Source organism: Oncorhynchus kisutch, linkage group LG15 (genome assembly GCF_002021735.2).
Source record: "Oncorhynchus kisutch isolate 150728-3 linkage group LG15, Okis_V2, whole genome shotgun sequence".
NCBI lineage: Eukaryota > Metazoa > Chordata > Actinopteri > Salmoniformes > Salmonidae > Oncorhynchus > Oncorhynchus kisutch.
The window spans coordinates 77102677-77122341 of record NC_034188.2 but is presented as its reverse complement, the minus strand read 5'-3'; the positions used below and the strand labels follow the sequence as shown (position 1 = coordinate 77122341).

The 19665-nt window shown below is 41.5% G+C and overlaps 1 long non-coding RNA gene across 3 annotated transcripts; it reads left to right on the top strand.

Annotated features, from left to right (window-relative positions):
- Window positions 1-5013: 5013 nt before the first annotated feature.
- Window positions 5014-18680, top strand: LOC109905876 (uncharacterized). Of its 3 annotated transcripts, none has more exons than XR_004203196.1 (4): window positions 5014-5418; window positions 12411-16947; window positions 17500-17625; window positions 17853-18680. It is a non-coding gene; the product is annotated as an uncharacterized LOC109905876 (long non-coding RNA). The 3 variants fall into 3 exon arrangements; XR_004203197.1 differs by having other exon boundaries at window positions 5019-5418; window positions 12411-16668; XR_002257329.2 differs by having other exon boundaries at window positions 5048-5418; window positions 12411-14638.
- Window positions 18681-19665: the final 985 nt, after the last annotated feature.

Sequence of the window (19665 nt, the reverse complement as noted above, 5' to 3'; positions counted from 1 at the left end):
TCTTTATTGGTCATTGTATCTATCTTCTTAATGACTCCACTCTGTTCCTTCTGCATTGAACCTACATCAGGAGTTACCAACCCCTCCTGGGGAGCCACTGGGTGACCGGCTTTTGAACACACCTGATTAATAGGGTCCATGAGGAGTGTTACAGTAGGTCCCCCCTGATGAGGAAGAGTAGGCTAGAAGACAACTTTTAACAAACACTATATAGACACAAGTATTTGTGTATTTTCAAATTAGTGGATTCGGCTGTTTCAGCCACACCTGTTGCTGGCAGTTGTATAAAATCGAGCAGACAGATATGCAATCTCCATAGGAAAAACATTAGCAATAGAATGGCCTTACTGAAGAGCTCAGTGACATTCAATGTGGCACCATCATAGGATAGAGCTGCCCCAGTCAACCGTAAGTGCTGTTGTTGTGAAGTGGAAATGTCTTGGAGCAGCAACAGCTCTGCCAGTAGGCCACACAAGCTCACAGAACAGAACGGGAGTGCTGATGCGCTTAGCGTGTAAAAATTGTCTGTCTTCTACTGGAACAGTCGCTACTGAAATCCAAACTGCCTCAATGTCAGCACAAGAACTGTTCGTCGGGAGCTTCATGAAATGGGTTTCCATGGCCAAGCAGCCGCACACAAGCCTAAGAGCACCATGCGCAATGCCAAGCGTTGGCTGAAGTAGTGTAAAGCTCGCCACCATTGGACTCTGGTGCAGTGGAAATGCGTTCTCTGGAGTGATGAATCACACTTCATCTGGCAGTCCAACCGACAAATCTGGGTTTAGCAGATGCCGGGAGAACACTACCTGCCCGAATGTATAGTGCTAACTGCAAAGTTGGATGGAGGAGGAATAATGGTCTAGGGCTGTTTTTCATGGTTCGGGCTAGACCACTTAGTTACAGTGAAGGAAAATCTTAACGCTACAGCATAAAATGACATTCTAGACCAGGTATTCCCAAACTGGGGTACGCGCAATGCCGTCGGGGGTACGCCAAATAAAAATGTGATTCACATTTTTTTTTTTAAACATGTTTACATTTCTATTTTCCAACGGGACTACACATTTGGGTGAGGTTTTTTTTCTTGCCTGAGTAGCCTCGTTATACTGCCAAAAATTGTATTAAATCATCTAGTGTTCAGCGAAATAACAACACAATATCAAATTTTATTTATTTATTTATTTTACCTTTATTTAACCAGGTAGGCAAGTTGAGAACAAGTTCTCATTTACAATTGCGACCTGGCGGAATTGTAAATACAGGTAGCCTATTCAAATAATTAACATCCAATCACATTAACCGTTACTCTCTCACGGGAAACCTTCACTCAGACATTTAGAAATGAAACATGACCATTTTAAAAACAACCCCCCCGGAGTTTTTTGCGTGAGAAAAAGACTACTTTTGAGTAGTAAGACATCTGTAAAAGCAACAGATGCATTAATAAGAAGGGGCTAGAAGCATCTTATATGGTGAGCTACAGAGTGGCTATGACAGGCAAGCCCCATGCTATTGTGTAAGACTTCATTCTTCCTGCTGCCGCGGTTATGGCTGGGACAATGCTGGGGGAAAAGGCCCAAAAAACTATACAGACCATGCCTTCATCAAACGACAATGTTTCACGATCAGTGACATGGCAGGAGATGTTTTGAAACAATAACTGCTTTGCATACAAGCCAGTGAATTATATGCGCTACAGCTGGATGAGTCAACAGACCTGGCCTGGCACAGGTCCTGGTACAGGCCTGGCACAGGTCCTCGTATATGTCTGTTACGTTTATGGGGGGTCAATTAACTTCTTGCGTCGAACCATCCCGGATCCGGGATCGTGACTACAGCCTCAAGTCCATTACCATAACGCCATGTTAACTATTCATGAAAATCGCAAATGAAATGAAATAAATATGCTAGCTCTCAAGCTTAGCCTTTTGTTAACAACACTGTCATCTCAGATTTTCAAAATATGCTTCCAACCATAGCAAAACAAGCATTTGTGTAACAGTATTGATAGCTAGCGTAGCATTTAGCGTTAGCATTCAGCAGGCAACATTTTCACAAAAACCAGAAAAGCATTCAAATAAAATCATTTACCCTTGAAGAACTTCGGATGTTTTCAATGAGGAGACTCTCAGTTAGATAGAAAATGTTCCGTTTTTCCTGAAAGATTATTTGTTGAGGAGAAATCGCTCCGTTTGGTACGTCACGTTTGGCTACCAAAAAAAAACGAAAATTCAGTCATCAAAATGCCGAACTTTTTTCCAAATTAACTCCATAATATCGACTGAAACATGGCAAACGTTGTTTAGAATCAATCCTCAAGGTGTTTTTCACATATCTCTTCGATGATATATAGTTCGTGGAAGTGTGCTTTCTCCTCTGAATCCCATGGGAAAATGCCTGCAGCTGAAGATTACGCACCAATTTAGACAAAGGACACCGGGCTGACACCAGGTAAATGTAGTCTCTTATGGCCAATCTTCCAATGATATGCCTACAAATACGTCACAATGCTGCAGACACCTTGGGAAAACGGCAGAAAGCTTAGGCACATGGCACATTCACAGCCATATAAGGAGACAATGGAAAACAGAGCCTCAGAAATTCTGCTCATTTCCTGTTTGAAGTTTCATCTTGGTTTCGCCTGTAGCATGAGTTCTGTGGCACTGACAGATAATATCTTTGCAGTTTTGGAAACGTCAGAGTGTTTTCTTTCCAAAGCAGTCAATTATATGCATAGTCGAGCATCTTTTCGTGACAAAATATTGTGCTTAAAACTGGCACGTTTTTTTCATCCATAAATTAAAAGAGCGCCCCCTATATCCAAGAAGTTAAGGAAGACATTCTCTTCCGCAAACCACTGGAAACCAGGACAACATGAGAGGATATTTTTGAAGTACTGGACAGATTTGTGACATCAAATGGACTTTGGTGGTCAAGATGTGTTGGTATCTGTACTGATGGCGCAAAAGCCATGACAGGGAGACATAGTGGAGTGGTAACGCGCCTGCAAGCAGTTGCTCCCGACACCACTTGGGAATGCCTGACAGCTTGAAAAACGTTTTGAACACGACAGTGAAAATGGTTAACTTTGTTAAAGCAAGGCCCCAGAACTCTTGTGTATTTTCTGCATTATGCAATGATATGGGCAGCGACCATGTAACGCTTTTACAACATACAAAATTACACTGGTTATCAAGGGGCAAAGTATTGAAGTGGTGGAAGTGCAAATTAACTCAAGCTTACGGACAATGTAAAATGTGATATAGCAAAGCACCTGAGTCAGCTGGATGTGCAATTACGCAGGTACTTTCCCTAAACGGACGACATAAACAACTGGATTTGTTATCCCTTTCATGCCCTGCCTCCAGTCCACTTACCCATGTCTGAACAAGAAAGATTTATCGAAATTGCAACAAGCGATTCTGTGAAAATTGAATTTAATCAGAAGCCACTGCCAGATTTCTGGATAGGGCTGTGCTCAGAGTATCCTGCCTTGGCAAATTGTGCTGTTAAGACACTGATTCCCTTTGCAACCATGTACCTATGGGAGAGTGGCTTTTCGGCTCTCACTAGCATGAAAACTAAATACAGGCACAGACTGTATGTGGAAAATAATTGATGACAGACTCTCCAATACAACCCAACATTGCAGAGTAATGTGCATCATTTCAAGCACACCCTTCTCATTAACCTGTGGTGACTTATTCACAATGTTTGATGATCAAATAAGGTTTTATATGTAATATGGCTAAATAAAGAGCAAAATGATTGATAATTATTATTTGTGCCCTGGTCCTATAAGAGCTCTTGGTCACTTCCCACGAGCTGGGTTGTGACAAAAAAACACTAATTCTTAGGTTTAATAAATGTATCGTATAGTGTGTGTGACAGGCTTACAATGATGGCAAACAAATATTTGAGAGTGCTAGAGGGGGTTGCAGAACTATAGAACAATAAAACGTTTGGGAATCTAGACGATTCTGTGCTTCCAACTTTGTGGCAACAGTTTGCGGAAGGCCCTTTCCTGTTTCGGCATGACAATGCCCCCGTGCACAATGCAAGGTCCAAAAAGAAATGGTTTGTCAAGATCACTGTGGAAGATCTTGTCTGACCTGCACAGATCCCTGACCTCAACCCCATTGGGATGAATTGGAAAGCCGACTGCGAGCCAGTGTAACCGGTGTGAAATGGCTAGCTAGTTAGCAGGGTGTGCGCTAATAGCGTTTCGATCGGTGACGTCACACACTGAGACCTTGAAGTAGTTGTTTCCCCACGGAGTTTGTGGGGCGATAGGTAACGATGCTTCGAGGGTGTCAGTTGTTGATGTGTGTAGAGGATCCCTGGTTCAAGCCCAGGTTGGGGCGAGGAGAGGGACGGAAGGAAGACTGTTACACCAGGCCAAATCAGACATCAGTGCTGGACCTCACTAATGCTCGTGGCTGAATGGAAGCAAGTCGCCACAATGTTCGAGTGGAAAGCCTTCCCAGAAGAGTGAGGCTTTTATAGCAGCAAATGGGCTTTCATTGTAAAGGGTTTGCTTTTATAGCAGCAAAGGGGGACCAACCCATGACATATTTTTTACATTACTAGTCACTTAGCGGACACTCTTATCCAGAGTGACTTACAGGAGTAATTAGGGTTAAGTGCCTTGCTCAAGGGTACATCAACATATTTTTTTCATCTAGTCAGGGTTTCAAACCAGCGACCTTTCCGTTACTGGCCCAGTTACTGGCCCACTTAACCACTACGCCAACTCTGACATTTTGGAATGAGATGTTCGACGAGCTGGTGTCCACATACTTTTGGTCATGAGTATTGGTCAGTGTGTTATGATAATTGAAGACAGAATTATTCAGAGACATCATACTATGTAAACTTACCAGTTACTCTACCCTATCCAGAGCAGCTCACCAACCATCCTACTTGTTGCTTAGTAAAACTGGACCTCTTTCCCCAACTATAGGTGCAAGACAGGAAAACATCTGTACTCCAGTGGCTATGTCGCTCTTGCCCTATAGGGCGAACTGGTTGATTGAGTTTATTTGGCCTCGGCCTCCATCTCTGAGCTCTATTGCCATTTGCCACGTAATCTCCCGAGTGCAGAGCATATGCAGAGTTCATATGCTATTCGGAACGAGAAAACGCGGAAATGTCAGACTTGCTAACTGGTTGTAGTTATATACGTGCCGCGTACATGGTTAGCAAGTGGGTAAATGTCCGAGTTTCCTAGCTCCGACTAGCACTTGAAAGCGGCAATAGGTACAAGGGGCGGATTGCGTAGCAGAGCAACACGAGCCTGTCAGAACCGGAGGAGAACACACGGGCAAAATCTTAGAGCATACAAGTTCAAGGGGGGGATTGTTTTAGTTTCCCCTGTGAAAACAAAACATTGAAACGTGGATATTGTTGATTAAGTAGGTAAGTGAAAGTAACGCTAATTAGGTTAGCTACTGTAGTTATATTTTCGACTGGTAGAGGTGGCGCAAGTATGTGCCAATGTCAGTGTCGTTATGGCTAGCTACAGAATTCTAGCTAACATTAGGGATTAGCTAGCTCGCAAACGTTTCGTTTTTGACGTTGAAGTTCTTAACGTAGCTAGTTCCTATATCAGGCTAATAATTAGTTAAATATACCCTGATGCCAAATGGTTACATTATTGCATATGTTAGTCGGTCACATGTTGAGCTCGTACTTCTTCGTGGCTTCATGCACTGTTTGACTGACTTGGGCTTTAGCAACACTGCCCAAATTCGTTGAACAATCAATCAACCAGATAACTACGTGAAATGACACTTGCATATGGTTGCATGATCATCGACTTGCTTTCCTGTCGACTACCTGTGGATCTTTCTCGTCGACAAAACCGAAGATTAGGCGAACTAGTTTAATACTAACGTTACGTATACATGAACATAAACTGTAGCTATTGGATTCAACATGCTGTTCACATATTAAACTCAGCAAAAAAATAAACGTCAATTTTTCAGGACCCTGTCTTTAAAAGATAATTCGTAAAAAGCCAAATAACTTCACAGATCTTCATTGTAAAGGGTTTAAACACTGTTTCCCATGCTTGTTCAATGAACCATAAACAATTAATGAACATGCACCTGTGGAACGGACTTTAAGACACTAACAGCTTAGTGGCAATTAAGATCACAGTTATGAAAACTTAGGACACTAAAGAGGCCTTTCTAATGACTGAAACTGAAAAACAAAGGAGTTAAATAAATACAGTAGGGGGAGAGGTAGTTGTTTGGTTTGATATAGGGAAGATATTATATCAACAGAATATTAGAATCGATACTGAAAAACGACTGGGTCTTGGTCTGAGACCTGTGGATATCATCTCAGTGAACCCTTTCCATTCCAGGGGGGCCACAGTCTTGGTCTTTTAACCAATCTGCTCAAACCAACATCTCAAATCCTCACTTCTCAATCGGTCTCATGCAGGCTCTTTATTCTCTATGAGAGGCAGTGTCAACTGGTAGTCTGAGTGTCAGCATGTGAGGTTTGAGGCTGAGCACTACTTGTACTGGCTTTTTAGGGTCACTTGTATAAATCAGGGCTAGTGACTTGCATCCAGACACCCATTATACAAGATCCAACTTCCCTTTTCCAAGAGGAGGGGTTGTTTCAGGAGCCAGGCTACTCATATATATGAGAGAGAGATATCTCCTGCTGTGATAAGGAAGGGCAGAGCTGTTTAAAATTATTCAGGGAAGATCTGACTGGGGTGATTGTGTTCTGTAGCCCAGTAGGCTTTATTTATCAGATTTTTTTTATTTTTACACTGTTTACATTTGATAAAGAATGCAGTAATATCAGTTGGCACAATATAGAACAATATCCTAATGTATTTGCATCACAGCATGGCCAATCCATATGAAATCCTGGGTCTGATGCATGTCCATAATGCCGAAAAAGCCAGTCCACTTTAAAAACTTTCACCAGTCTATTTATATTCTGACAGAGGGACGGATGTTAGACATTTTGACTGTTCAGTACTCCCAGAGTACTCAACAACAACAAAAAATATGGTATTTTTTAGAACAGAAGGCCAGCACAGAAAAAAATGATGCATTTATCTATACAAAAAAATATAAATGCAACAATTTTATTGAGTTACAGTTCATATAAGGGAATCAGTCAATTTTAAATAAATTCCTTAGGCTGTAATCTATGGATTTCACATGACTGGGCAGTGGCGCAGACATGGGTGCGGCTTGGGAGGGCATAGGCCCACCCACTTGGGAGCCAGGCCCAGCAAATCAGAATTAGTTTGCCCCCACAAGTGGTCTGCGGTTGTGAGGCCGGTTGGACGCACCGCCAAATTCTCTAAAATGGAGGCGGCTTATGGTAGAGAAATGAACATTAAATTCTCTGGCAACAGCTCTGGTGGACATTCCTGAAGTCAGCATGCCAATTGCATGCTCCCTCAAACATGAGACCTCTTTGGCATTGTGTTGTGTGATAAAACTGCACATTTTAGTGGGATCCTTTATTTCAGCTCATGAAACATGGGACCAACACTTTACATGTTGCGTTTTTATATTTTTGTTCAGTATATATGCCAACAGTGTGCAACAATGCCTAATTTATCATAACCATTACAGATAATGAATCCTAATTGCTAAATTGCCTATTATATAGTCAATAAAAAGTGCAATTTTAAGATGAATGAAACAGTAATATCAACTGGTTATATTAGTGCGTTTGGAAAGTATTCAGACCCCTTCACTTTTTCCACCTTTTTGTTACGTTACAGCCTTACTTTAAAATTGATTAAACAATTATTTTTTATACCTCAATCTACACACAACTCCCATAATTACACAGCTAAAACTGGTTTTAGAAAATATTTGCAAATGTATAAAACAACACTTTTTTTTTCTTTTTTTTAAAAAAACTGACAGCCTCAAGTCTTCTTAGGTATGACCCTACAAGCTTGGCACACCTTTATTTGGGGAGTTTCATTCTTCTCTGCAGATCCTCTCAGGTTGGATGGGGAGTGTCGCTACACAGCTATTGTCATGTCTCTCCAGAGATGTTCGATCGGGTTCAAGTCCAGGCTCTGGCGGGGCCACTCAAGGACTTTCAGAGACTTGTCCCAAATCCACTCCTGTGTTGTCTTGGCTGTGTGCTTAGGGTCCTTGACCTGTTGGGAGGTGAACCTTCACCCCAGTCTGAGTTCCTGAGCGCTCTGGAGCAGGTTTTCATCAAGGATCTCTCTGTACTTTGCTCTGTTCATCTTTCCCTTGATCCTGACTAATCTCCCAGTCCCTGCTGCTGAAAAACATCCCCACAGCATGATGCTGCCACCACCATGCTTCACCATAAGGATAGTATTGGTGATGAGAGGTGCCTGGTTTCCTCCAGATGTGACACTTGGCATTCAGGCCAGAGTTCAGTCTTGGTTTCAACAGACCAGATGGTTGATGGTTGTCCTTCTGGAAGGTTCTCGCATTTACACAGAGGAGCTCTTTCAGAGTGACCATCGGGTTTTTGGTCACCTTTCTGACCAAGGCCCTTCTCTCCTGATTGCTTAGTTTGGCCTTGTGGCCAGCTTTAGGAAGAGTCTTGGTGGTTAGAAACTTCTTCCATTTAAGAAAGAAGAAAGAAGGACCTTCAATGATGCATACATTTTTTTGGGGTACCCTTCCCCGCATCTGCGCCTCGACACAATCCTGTCTCGGAGCTGTACGGAAAATTCCTTCGACCTCATTGCTTGGTTTTTGCTCTGACATGCACTGTCAACTCTGGGACCTTTTTATATAGACAGGTGTGTGCCTTTTTTCTAAATCATGTCCAATTAATTTAATTTACCACTGGTGGACTTCAGTCAAATTGTAGAAATGACTCAAGTATGATCAATGGAAACGGGATGCACCTGAGGTCAATTTTGAGGCTCATAGCAAAGGGTCTATTTTACTTATGTAAAATAAGGTATTTGTTTTTATCTATATTATAATGAATTTGCCATTTCTAAAATCCTGTTTTTGTGTGTGTGTGTGTGTGTAATGGCTCTTGCTTGTAGAAGTCTATGGCTGTGCAATGGCATAGCCTTGTCTTGTTAATTCTTGGCGCACCCATCCTGTTAGCAGGATCATTGCAGAGCGCCAAATTCAAATGAAATTACTAAAAATATTTAATTGTCATGAAATCACAAGTGCAATATGGCAAAACACAGCTGTGTTAATCCATCTGGTGTGTCAGATTTCAAAAAAGCTTTACAGCAAAAGCTATCCAAGCGTTTATGTTAAGACATCACTTTCAGCAGACAAAATATTACAAACAGCTAGCAGCAAAGTAGATTGGTCACGAAAGTCAGAAAAGCAATAAAATGAATCGCTTACCTTTGATGATTTTCGGATGTTTGCACTCACGAGATTCCCAGTTACACAAATGTTCCTTTTGTTCCATAAAGATTATTTTTATATCCAAAATACCTCAATTTGGTTGGCGTGTTTTGTTAAGATATCCATAGGCTCGAGCGGTCACGACGGGGCAGACAAATTCCAAATAGTATCCGTAAAGTTCGTAGAAACATGTCAAATGTTTTTTATAATCAATCCTCAGGTTGTTTTTACAATATATAATCGATAATATTTCAACCGGACTGTAGCTTTTTCAATAGGAGAGAGAGAAAATGTCTGCTGCAAGCTGTTGCGCATGCAAAACTTTGGGGGGACACAGCCATCCACTGACGCGATGTGATCCTTCTCGCTCATTTTTCAGAATAAAAGCCTGAAACTATGTCAAAAGACTGTTCACACCATGTGGAAGCCATAGAGAAAGGAATCTGGTTGATATCCCTTTAAATGGAGGGAAGGCATGCAATGCAATGGAACAGAGAGGTTTCAGGAAAAACAGCACTTCCTGGTTGGATTTTCCTCAGGTTTTCGCCTGCAATATCAGTTCTGTTATGCTCACAGACAATATTTTGACAGTTTTGGAAACTTTAGAGTGTTTTCTATCCTAATCTAATCAATTATATGCATATTCTAGATTCTGGGCCTGAGAAATAGGCAGTTTAATTTGGGTATGTTTTTCATCCAAACATCAAATACTCAATATGTTAAATTATCTGACAAGATGCTCTTATTTCCCTGAGCCCTTATCGCAGTCAAGACACCTATTTTATAGTTTATATGATTGTGTGTGTGTGTGTGTATATATATATATATATATATGCACATTTCAGGTCTAGAACAGTTATTCTCAGTGATCTCTTGATACAGGGCTCAAAAAATAGATACACAGATGTTTGATTTAGTTGATTCTGCCTGTTCTTTGGAATTTGGATGAACAATTCCACATTGAAAACTGCATGGGGATGAATTACGACCACAACATCTGTTTGGTGAGTATGCCTAGGCTTAATGACTCTGATAAATACGCTGATTGTCTTTATCAAACTGTTTTGCGTATTTTTAGTGTGGAATCTGTCTGTTTAGGGGGTTATAGCCTAGACTAACCAATTCCAACGCCTCATGTCCACCAGATCAGTCTAACTCTTTGCGCTCTTGTGTAAGTCATTCCACGACGCTACATTGGGGATGCCGCACTGGGCATGTCCTGTGTGTCCTGTGAACCGCATGCCTTCAATATCTTCAACTCGTGCGTTGCTTTACTGTACGGTGGTGCAAATGGAAGTACACACACAGACTTTAACTAGCTAGCTTTTAGCTAATTGAAAGCAAAGCACACGTATAGAAAATGTGGGTTTGTCAGTTGCCACAAAGTTATAAACCCCACCTACTTTTAAAATGTATCTAATTAAAATCTGAATGTAAACCTTAACCACACTGCTAACCTTATGCCTAACCTTCATGAATCTTTACAATATAGCCAATTTTGGCGTTGTCTGTGGTAACTAGTGATAACTGCAAAGTAGCCCAAGTGGAAAATGTATTTCAGCTTGTTGTTGGAACACCTAATTCCCTACTTCAGTCAACCATTCCATTTGGAATTTGTGTTAAAACGTGTCATTTGGCAAGGAATGTAGCTGGTTTATCCCATCAGTAGTATATGTAATTATAGGCATTTCTGTATGACTAATGGGAGTTTGTGTGCATGTGTTGAGGGAACGCAAGGGAATTTGGGGCGAACTGTTTGATGTTTGACCTGGTTTCTGCTTAGTTGTGCTCCGCGAATGCACGTGTACAAATGGAACACTAGACTCAATAATAATAGTTTTGACATCCGTTTGAGTACTCGATTACCAATGGCCATCCCTACAAGGGAGGGGACAATTCAATGCCAAACAATGAGCTAAAGACTAAACATCCTTCTGGAAATACCAGGGTTGTGTTCAATAGGGCACACTGTGAAAATCTAGGTTGTTATTGTTGGACAAGTGCAGATGGTAAGAAGCCTACCTCCCCGTTTAATAATTCAGATACTAGCCTACCTCCCAGTTGAATAATTCAGATACTAGCCTACCTCCCAGTTGAATAATTCAGATACTAGCCTACCTCCCCGTTTAATAATTCAGATACTAGCCTACCTCCCCGTTTAATAATTCAGATACTAGCCTACCTCCCAGTTTTTATTCACTTTGAAAACGTTTTCTTCTTGTTGAACATGACCCAGGTCGTCTACCTATCAGTCGCTGCTGTGATATGAAAGAATACAGTAGGAGAGCCTCTCCACACAGTCAATCTGAAGGAAGTAGTCCAATACGTCAGAATGTGTGGAACTCCTGCTGACTGGTTCAGACTCTCCCTGTCTGCAGCAACAGCCAAGAATGTTTCAGGCACTATGACACTGCTGAGTATTGAGATTGGGCCTCAGCCTGCAGTCTACCAGAATCCACGGTATATCATCCAAGAGAGATTAAAAATGACATGAAGGCCTTGCGTATACAATGACAGAATTTACACCACATCACTTTATGTAGCCTGGAATTCAGCATCCAAGAGATGTCTTACTCAAAACCCATATTTACATAGTGTGAAGTGACTATGTAAATTTTGCTATGCTAAAATGTCCTTGTTAGCGGATAGTGTTTTTTATTAGATTTTTTTGTATATTAAGTAACAACAACAATGTGCAGCGGTTCTGCTGCCCTGTGTTCGTTCGGTTGTCATTTCTATTTCTTCAGAGATCCTTCGGTGGAAGCGTTGCCATTAGACGTGCAGGGGGGAAACCAGGGGAGGATGAACTATAATGGTTATTTCGTAGCATTTTAGAACTGGTCATTTTTGACCATACTCTTGTGGTTTAGGATGATCCTTCATTTGGATTTGGCTAATTGTGTAATATAGATATGGTTATGTAATGTAAAATATGGTTCTCTTGTCTCTCACTTAAGTCTTAGTCAGACTTAGCCCAAGGTACCAATAAACTAATGAAAATACATAGCCGTAGCCTGATTTGTATACTGTATGTTCTCTTCCTGGTCACAGGTGCGTGGTGTTGGCGAGCAAGTGGACCACCAATGACTGCACCTTCAGAACTGTAGAGGCAGTAACTGTCACTGCATCTCTAGGACTTGTCTGAGAGACTTGGCTGACCCTACGGAGTGTTGCAGTGTGCCTGCCCAGGGAGGGCGTCACCATGAGGCAGCTGAAGGGGAAGCCCAAGAAGGAGACATCCAGGGACAAGAAGGAGCGTAAGGCGGCCATGCAGGAGGCCCGGTCGCAGGTGGCCACAGTGGTTCTACCCACGCTGGCTGTGGTGGTGCTGCTCATCGTAGTCTTTGTTTACGTAGCCACCATGCCCAGGGCCTTAGAGTAGTGCCAGGTTCCACAAACCTCCCCTTGGCCCTAACCCCTTGATGTTAGCATGTCTGTCGGGTCTTAATAGGTATAAGCAGTGTCAGCATTCTCCAACCCTGTTCCTGGAGAGCTACCTTGCCCTAGGTCTTCACTCCAACCCTAGTTGTAACTAACCTGATTCAGCCTATCAACTAGCTAATTATTAGAATCAGGTGTGCTAGATTAGGGTTGGAGCGAAAAACTACAGGAAGGTATCTCTCCAAGAACAGCGTTGGTGTGAACCTACAGGACTGTAGCTCTCCAGGAACAGCGTCGGAGAGCCCTGAGCAGTGTAGTACTACAGCGTCCACCATATTGTTCCTATCTAATAGATCTCGGCCAAGGGGAAGGGTAGGGGTTGAATCGGGTCCTGCTCTAGGATGGCCGGGCCCCGCTGGGGATGTATGCCTCAGCCCTGCCTCCATGGACTGGGTCCCAATTTACCCAGAGACTTGCTGCACCCAAAGGATGCCCCCCACCCCCGACTCCCAGCTTAATGTACTCATCCCTCATATAGCCGTTTTTTAAAATGTTATTTTATTTAACCTTTATTTAACTAGGCAAGTTTTCTGGTCACTCATTTCATCCTCTCACCCACACTTCACTATCTCCTTGTGTCCTCGGGGACCTGCCATTTGTCTTAATTGAAGCTTCCTGCCAAGTGCCATTTTGCCATGAGAGAATTGCGCTATAAAACAATCATTGAATGGAGAAGTATTACAGGAGTGGCTTCATAGGTGCCTTTTTGATGGATGAAGATGTGTGGCAACTAAGGCAACCATGTTAGCTCAAGGGCAGAACTTTTATCCGCTACATCTCACTCATTCTGTAACGACAGTGGGATTCATGTTGGCTCTGGTGCTGTCTTAGTTTCAATTTCCTGTTTACCAAAGGACTTTCGGTACACACCTTGCCAAGTTTGATCTGGGGATGTTTTATTCAGGTGAAAGGTTGAAGAAGCATTTAATTAAAGTGTGACAAAATGAATCTACTGGCATTGTTTAGCAATGTGTTTTTCAAGATTAAGGTTACATGACAAAGAGCATTTGACAGTTTTTCAGGCCAGCAGTCCAAGCTATGTCTGTAGAATGTATATATCCAAAAATGTGCGATTACAAAAAAAAGAACATTTTCACATGCCAGCAATTGGTCCTGTCTGTTCAAATAGTTGAAAGCAACTCAGGATTTTGTCCTGATTAAATGTGGTGTTTTTGTACTAGACAGATTGTGAATATGTCACACAGGAGAACATAATATATTAATGTACAATCACAGCGCTACACACTTTGTACCTTTTTTTAAGTTATTGACAACTTTGACTTTTGGGTCGCTCAATATGACATCTGTGCAGATGTGAAAATATGTGCCTTATAACATTTGACAATTCCTCTTTTTCAGTTAATAAAGAACTGAAAACTGTTTGTTGCTCGAGTCCCCTCAAACTCGATTCTGGACCTCAAAGCCAGTTTTTTTTCATTGTTCCCCTCTATTCAGGGACAGGTTTAGACCTGGGACACCTGGTGGGTGAAATGACCTCCTAGGGTAAGAGTTGAATACCCCTGCTCTAGTCTATTTGGTGTAATTGTGTACCTTTGACCCATATGCAGTAATGCAGGCAGCCCGGTGGATCAGTAGTGTCACCTGGCATCCTCTAGGGACACTAAAGAGCAGTGTCCCTACTGTCCCCTAGGCGTACTGTATGTCTGTGTTGGCCCCTGCCCCTGTTGCCCAAAGTTTGACTTGCTTTGGATGAGGAATGGTTGGATTTTGTTCTGTCCTGTAATATATAATCTGAGAGTGTGCAGGCAAGGATGAACAAGGGAAAGAACATGATCTAAGATTGATTGCTCCTTAGAACTTCAGATGGAGCACTTAAAGTAAGGACAAATTCTAATATACTGAGACGGTGGTGAATCCTCTTGTGTACCGGATTGATGTTTTTTTTAATGAGCGGCTATCCATAAATGTCAGAGCAGAGAAAAGGCTTAACCTTATCAGTCTTGAGACCCCAACAAAAATAGTCTTCATTTATGACTTTCATTTATCTGCATGTCCAGCCCTTATTTAGCCTCAGTGTTTTACCATTTTATTTTCAGGACAACTAGGGCTACAAGTAAAACAATTTGACATAAAAAGTTGCATTCGTTCGTTTTATTGACTAATGTATATTTATAAAAAAATATTTTTTAAAGTGGGACTTAATACAAAAACCTGAATATGAATGCTGTACAATTGTTTGGTCAGTGGGAAATGAATATCCAACTAGTCAGTGACAACTGTGCAGTTTGGAGTTTGTTACAGCAACTATGTGAGCTTATGTTTGAGTATTATAGGCACTATATCCTTGGATTTCCTATGATCTTCTTTGTAGAATAACCCCTTACCTTCTAAGGACTCTTATGTAGCTTGTGAGCGTCAACATGATACGTGCATGTTTGTGAGTCAGCTTTTTATAGATCGCTTTTACGTAACTCTACCCAGCCCCGGGCCCTTTCGGGATCCGCCCTTGTCCCACAAACACCGCTCTAGCTCGGCCCCTGTTAATCACAAAGCTGAAGCAGGAGACATAGACAAATCCAATGGTACAAATTTTTATTTGACCTTTTATTTAACTAGGCAAGTCAGTTAAGAATTCTTATTTTCAATGACTGCCTAGGAACAGTGGGTTGGGGCAGAACGACAGATTTGTACCTTGTCAGCTCGGGGGTTTGAACAACCTTCCGGTTACTGGTCCAACGCTCTAACCACTAGGCTACCCTGCAGCCCCAAATCTAATGGTACAACCCAGAAGTCTGTAGCTCAAACACAATGTTTAAAAAGGGTTAGAAGTCCAAATCGTGCCGGCGACGCGGTGGGACTCATTGGTACCCCTGTGAAATGGAGAAGGTTAAGCCGAGACACAAGCACCTCACACCATACCCCCTCCCTTCTTCCAACACACAGCTGCAACATGAAGTTAATCTACTTCCTTCTATCTATCCACTATACAGCAAAAATATCCAGCAAATATCCACCAAGACCATTACCTTGGAGAAGCGCTGTAGTCTAACAAGATGTCTGTTTGAATGGATCCATCCTCTTCCCTATTCTCTAGTCTCCCCTCTCTTCCTGGTGTCTCATTAAAAGTTGGAGGGAGACAGATGGTGCGGTGCAAGTCAAGCATGGCTATCTCTGTGTGCTCTCTCACTATCCCCATACTTGCTGGGTTAGAGGTGTGGTTTGGGGTAAGAAGACCTGAGTTTGGGGTCAAGTGCTTGAGAAATGTTAACAATTACTTTCTATTAAATAAAAATGAATCACATCTAAAAACATTAAAACATTAGATTTTTTTACTAAGACCATAGAATCATGTATACTGTTCATCTGAATAGTTTGAGATGTACAGTAAGACCTCTGATGTAAACACGTTGAGAATGGAGGTGGTTCAGAACATTGAAATGTTTGAATCATTATGGAAAATAGAGTATTTTTTTAAGTTGACCGAGAAAATACATGTATCTCCCTTGAACAGGATATTATCTTGAAACCATCTGCCATCCTTCCTTCTCCTCATTTGAGACCAAGCACGGAGACACTGATGAATAGTCATTGACTGACAGTATTGGTTCAGTGAAGGTGGAGTGAAATGCAGGTGTGTCATAGTAGACTTGTTAGAAGGACAGAATGCCTTTTGAGGAGTTCAGATACACCCCAACTCTGTCAGTGTTTGAGGAAACGACGTTTGAGGAGTCTCAGGCGCCAGGATTTGTCATTGTAACAAAATAAACAGTTGAGCTCTTTTCCAACCCTGCTCATGTCTTTTATATGCCACACCTGCATTACCCTTTCCCACCACACAGCCTCCCAGTAACAACGTCCAGTCAAACCTTCTCTTCACAGCACCTGAGGATAGTCGTCAAATCTCTCGGTGTGATATAGATTATTCAACTAACATTAATCTAGCACCAGGATCAGCAGTGTTTAGCATAAACTAAATCAGATATTTTGCTAGCTAATTTAGCTAACGTAGGTAGCCTCGAACCCCGGCCATATTATATCATAGAAATTAGTTAGCCTCAAACTTTGCCCGGTCATACTGCTAGTTGCAGTGAACGGCACCGTCATGTTTTATTAAAAACAATGCTGAAAAAAACATGTAAACTATAACAGCCACGGAAACACATTGGACTGTGTTAATGCTATCAAGGTAAATTAATTGACATACTAGCAAGAGTGTTGCTTGCTTGCAGGGCCAGGCATACATAGATTAGACAACGGAGATGCTCAAAATCCTGGTAGTTCTCGATTTTTTTGGACTATTGTCTTTATTTTGCTTTATAATTGACTTAAGACAAGCTACCTAAATGTGACTTATCGGCTAGTACTGAAGCAGGACATGTTTTTGAGTTACGTTTTTAGCCCAAAGCCTTGTATTTAAGCAAAACAACTTAAGGTAGGCAATTTATTCAGCCTGACTGGCTTTCATTTAAATGCTAACGTTAGCCGCGCTAGCTCGCGATTAGCATGAAGACACAGAAAGCTCACATAAAGCAAATTTGGCTAGTGACAACCTTATAAAACCATTGCTAACGTTACATGTCAGCTTTCGAACAGAGTAGACTAATGTGCACGTTTATTTTTAATATATTCCATCGAAGTTTATTAGAATAAAATAACTTCAGGCCTATACCTAGTACTGCTTCAAAGGAATAGGGTTCCCATTCCTTCCGCTTTACTTTCACACAATTGTATCTTGCAGAAGGGAACCATGAAGAGGAGCTTGGAGTGGGCAAGGGAGAGGCTGATAAAGCAGCAGAGGAGTCCTGATTAATCAAGTATCAATTAATTTAGGTGATTCTCAACTGGTTGGCATGCACAACATAAGGTATGCAACATTAAGTCCAATCAAATATCCAATGTTATTAAAACATGTATCCCAATTTAATGTCGAGCAACGTTTGTCAGTTGTGTTAATGTTATGAACTACAAACAATCTATGGTTCTTGGAGTCAATGAATCAATTGAAAGTGACTACAATTAGACATTTTAAAACTGTGCCAGTAAAGATGTCAAAGTAATCTGCTCTTATGGTTCTGTTTACATTTTTTCCAGACTCTTCAATCTGACACTTGCTAATGTTTGACGTCAGGCCACCGTAGGACAGAGAGCCGCTGGTTGGCATTTGACTGCAGTGTCTGTCTGGGTGTACCAGGAAAGGACGTTAGTAGTTAGGTCCCCATGATATCAAAGCTTCTTACCATCTCCACTGCAGCCTAGTCGATATCGATAAAATAAACTGGAACAATGGATTGTACAACTCCAGTTTGCCTATTGCCCCAACAAATGTCAATTATACATTTTTACATACGTCAGAGTGCATTTTCTTTTATAGCTTTGCGTTCAACGCCATCCTTACCCACAAACTGGTTAGCAGGCTCTGGGTGTAAATCCTGTAATAAATTAGATTTTTTACATTATAAGAATGTGTATCCCCAAAATGGACCTGACACTACCATGGTACACATGAGTACATGAAGGAGCTGTGGGACCTGACAATGGTGATAGGACAAGTTTCAGCATAAGCAAAACAAAGTAGATGGTGATACTTGACCATTCTCCCATCTACTGTACATTGACATGGAGATGATCAGCAGCTGCAAGTTCCTGGGCACCCTGATATCCTTTTCTGCCCTCAGTTACTTCACTCAAAGTCCCACTTGTGCTTCTCCACTAACCTCAAACTTGCTGCACCACGACCTATGTACCAACTACAGTGTATTTTATTGCCATAACACATGTAAAGGAAATGTCCATATTTACTGTAAGATTTACTTATGGTAACATAGTCCCTTGACATACATGATTTAACTACTTTGCATAATGCTCAGTTTACCCACTAAAATCATAAATGTATTTAAATATTAAAGCTGCATTATGTAATACTGTGTCCAATTGATTCTGATTGGTTGTAATGTTTTTGAAAACTTTCACTACAACATTTTTTTGCTGATGGACAATCCTGTCGGAAACTTTCATAATATCAATTATTTTGGGACACATCAATTAACATTGGCTGCAGTATTTTGAACTTACTAGGTGGTCATGCAATGACCATTCTGGATAATTCCCCTTAAGTGAATTATTTCAATCAAATCAAATTGTCTTTGTCACATGCACCAAATACAACAGGTGTAGTAGACCTTACAGTGAAATGCTTACTGACAAGCCCTTAACCAACAATGCAGTTACAAAAAAAGTCAATAATTAAAGAGTATCAGTAAAATAACAATAGCAAGGCTATATACAGGGGGAGTACCGGTACAGAGAATGTGTGGGGGTACTGGTTAGTCGAGTTAATATATAGGTAGAGATATTAAAGTGACTATGCATAGAGTAGCAGCAAATAGTCTGGGTAGCCATTTGATTAGATGTTCAGGCGTCTTATGGCTTGTGGGTAGAATCTGTTTAGAAACCTCTTGGACCTAGACTTGGTGCTCCGGTACCGCTTGCCGTGTGATTGCAGAGAACTGTAGCTGTGGCTCCACTGGCAATCCTAGCCTAGGAATGCTGAAGCCCCCGACGTGAAAATGAACATCTCCATGGTTAAAGGGTGTGTTCCCCCCTGAAAAAAGGAAAGGTGGGGACATTAATGTCCATAAGTAACACTTGTTGGAGAACACAATACTCTGAAGTGAAAGTAGTTTAGGATTTAATTTATTACATTCTTAGGGGGGCCATGGAAGAATAAGGCTACAAAATGCTGTCCCACAGTTGTGAGAGTGATTAGGTGATGTTTTACTGATGTGGGCCATGTTACTTCAATGATCTCAGTCCCTCCAGAAACATATGACTCTTCTCTCTCTATTGCTCATTGATTGGTACCAGGTAAGGGGGCGCTCTGCTTTGAAGAGAGAAGCTATGCCTT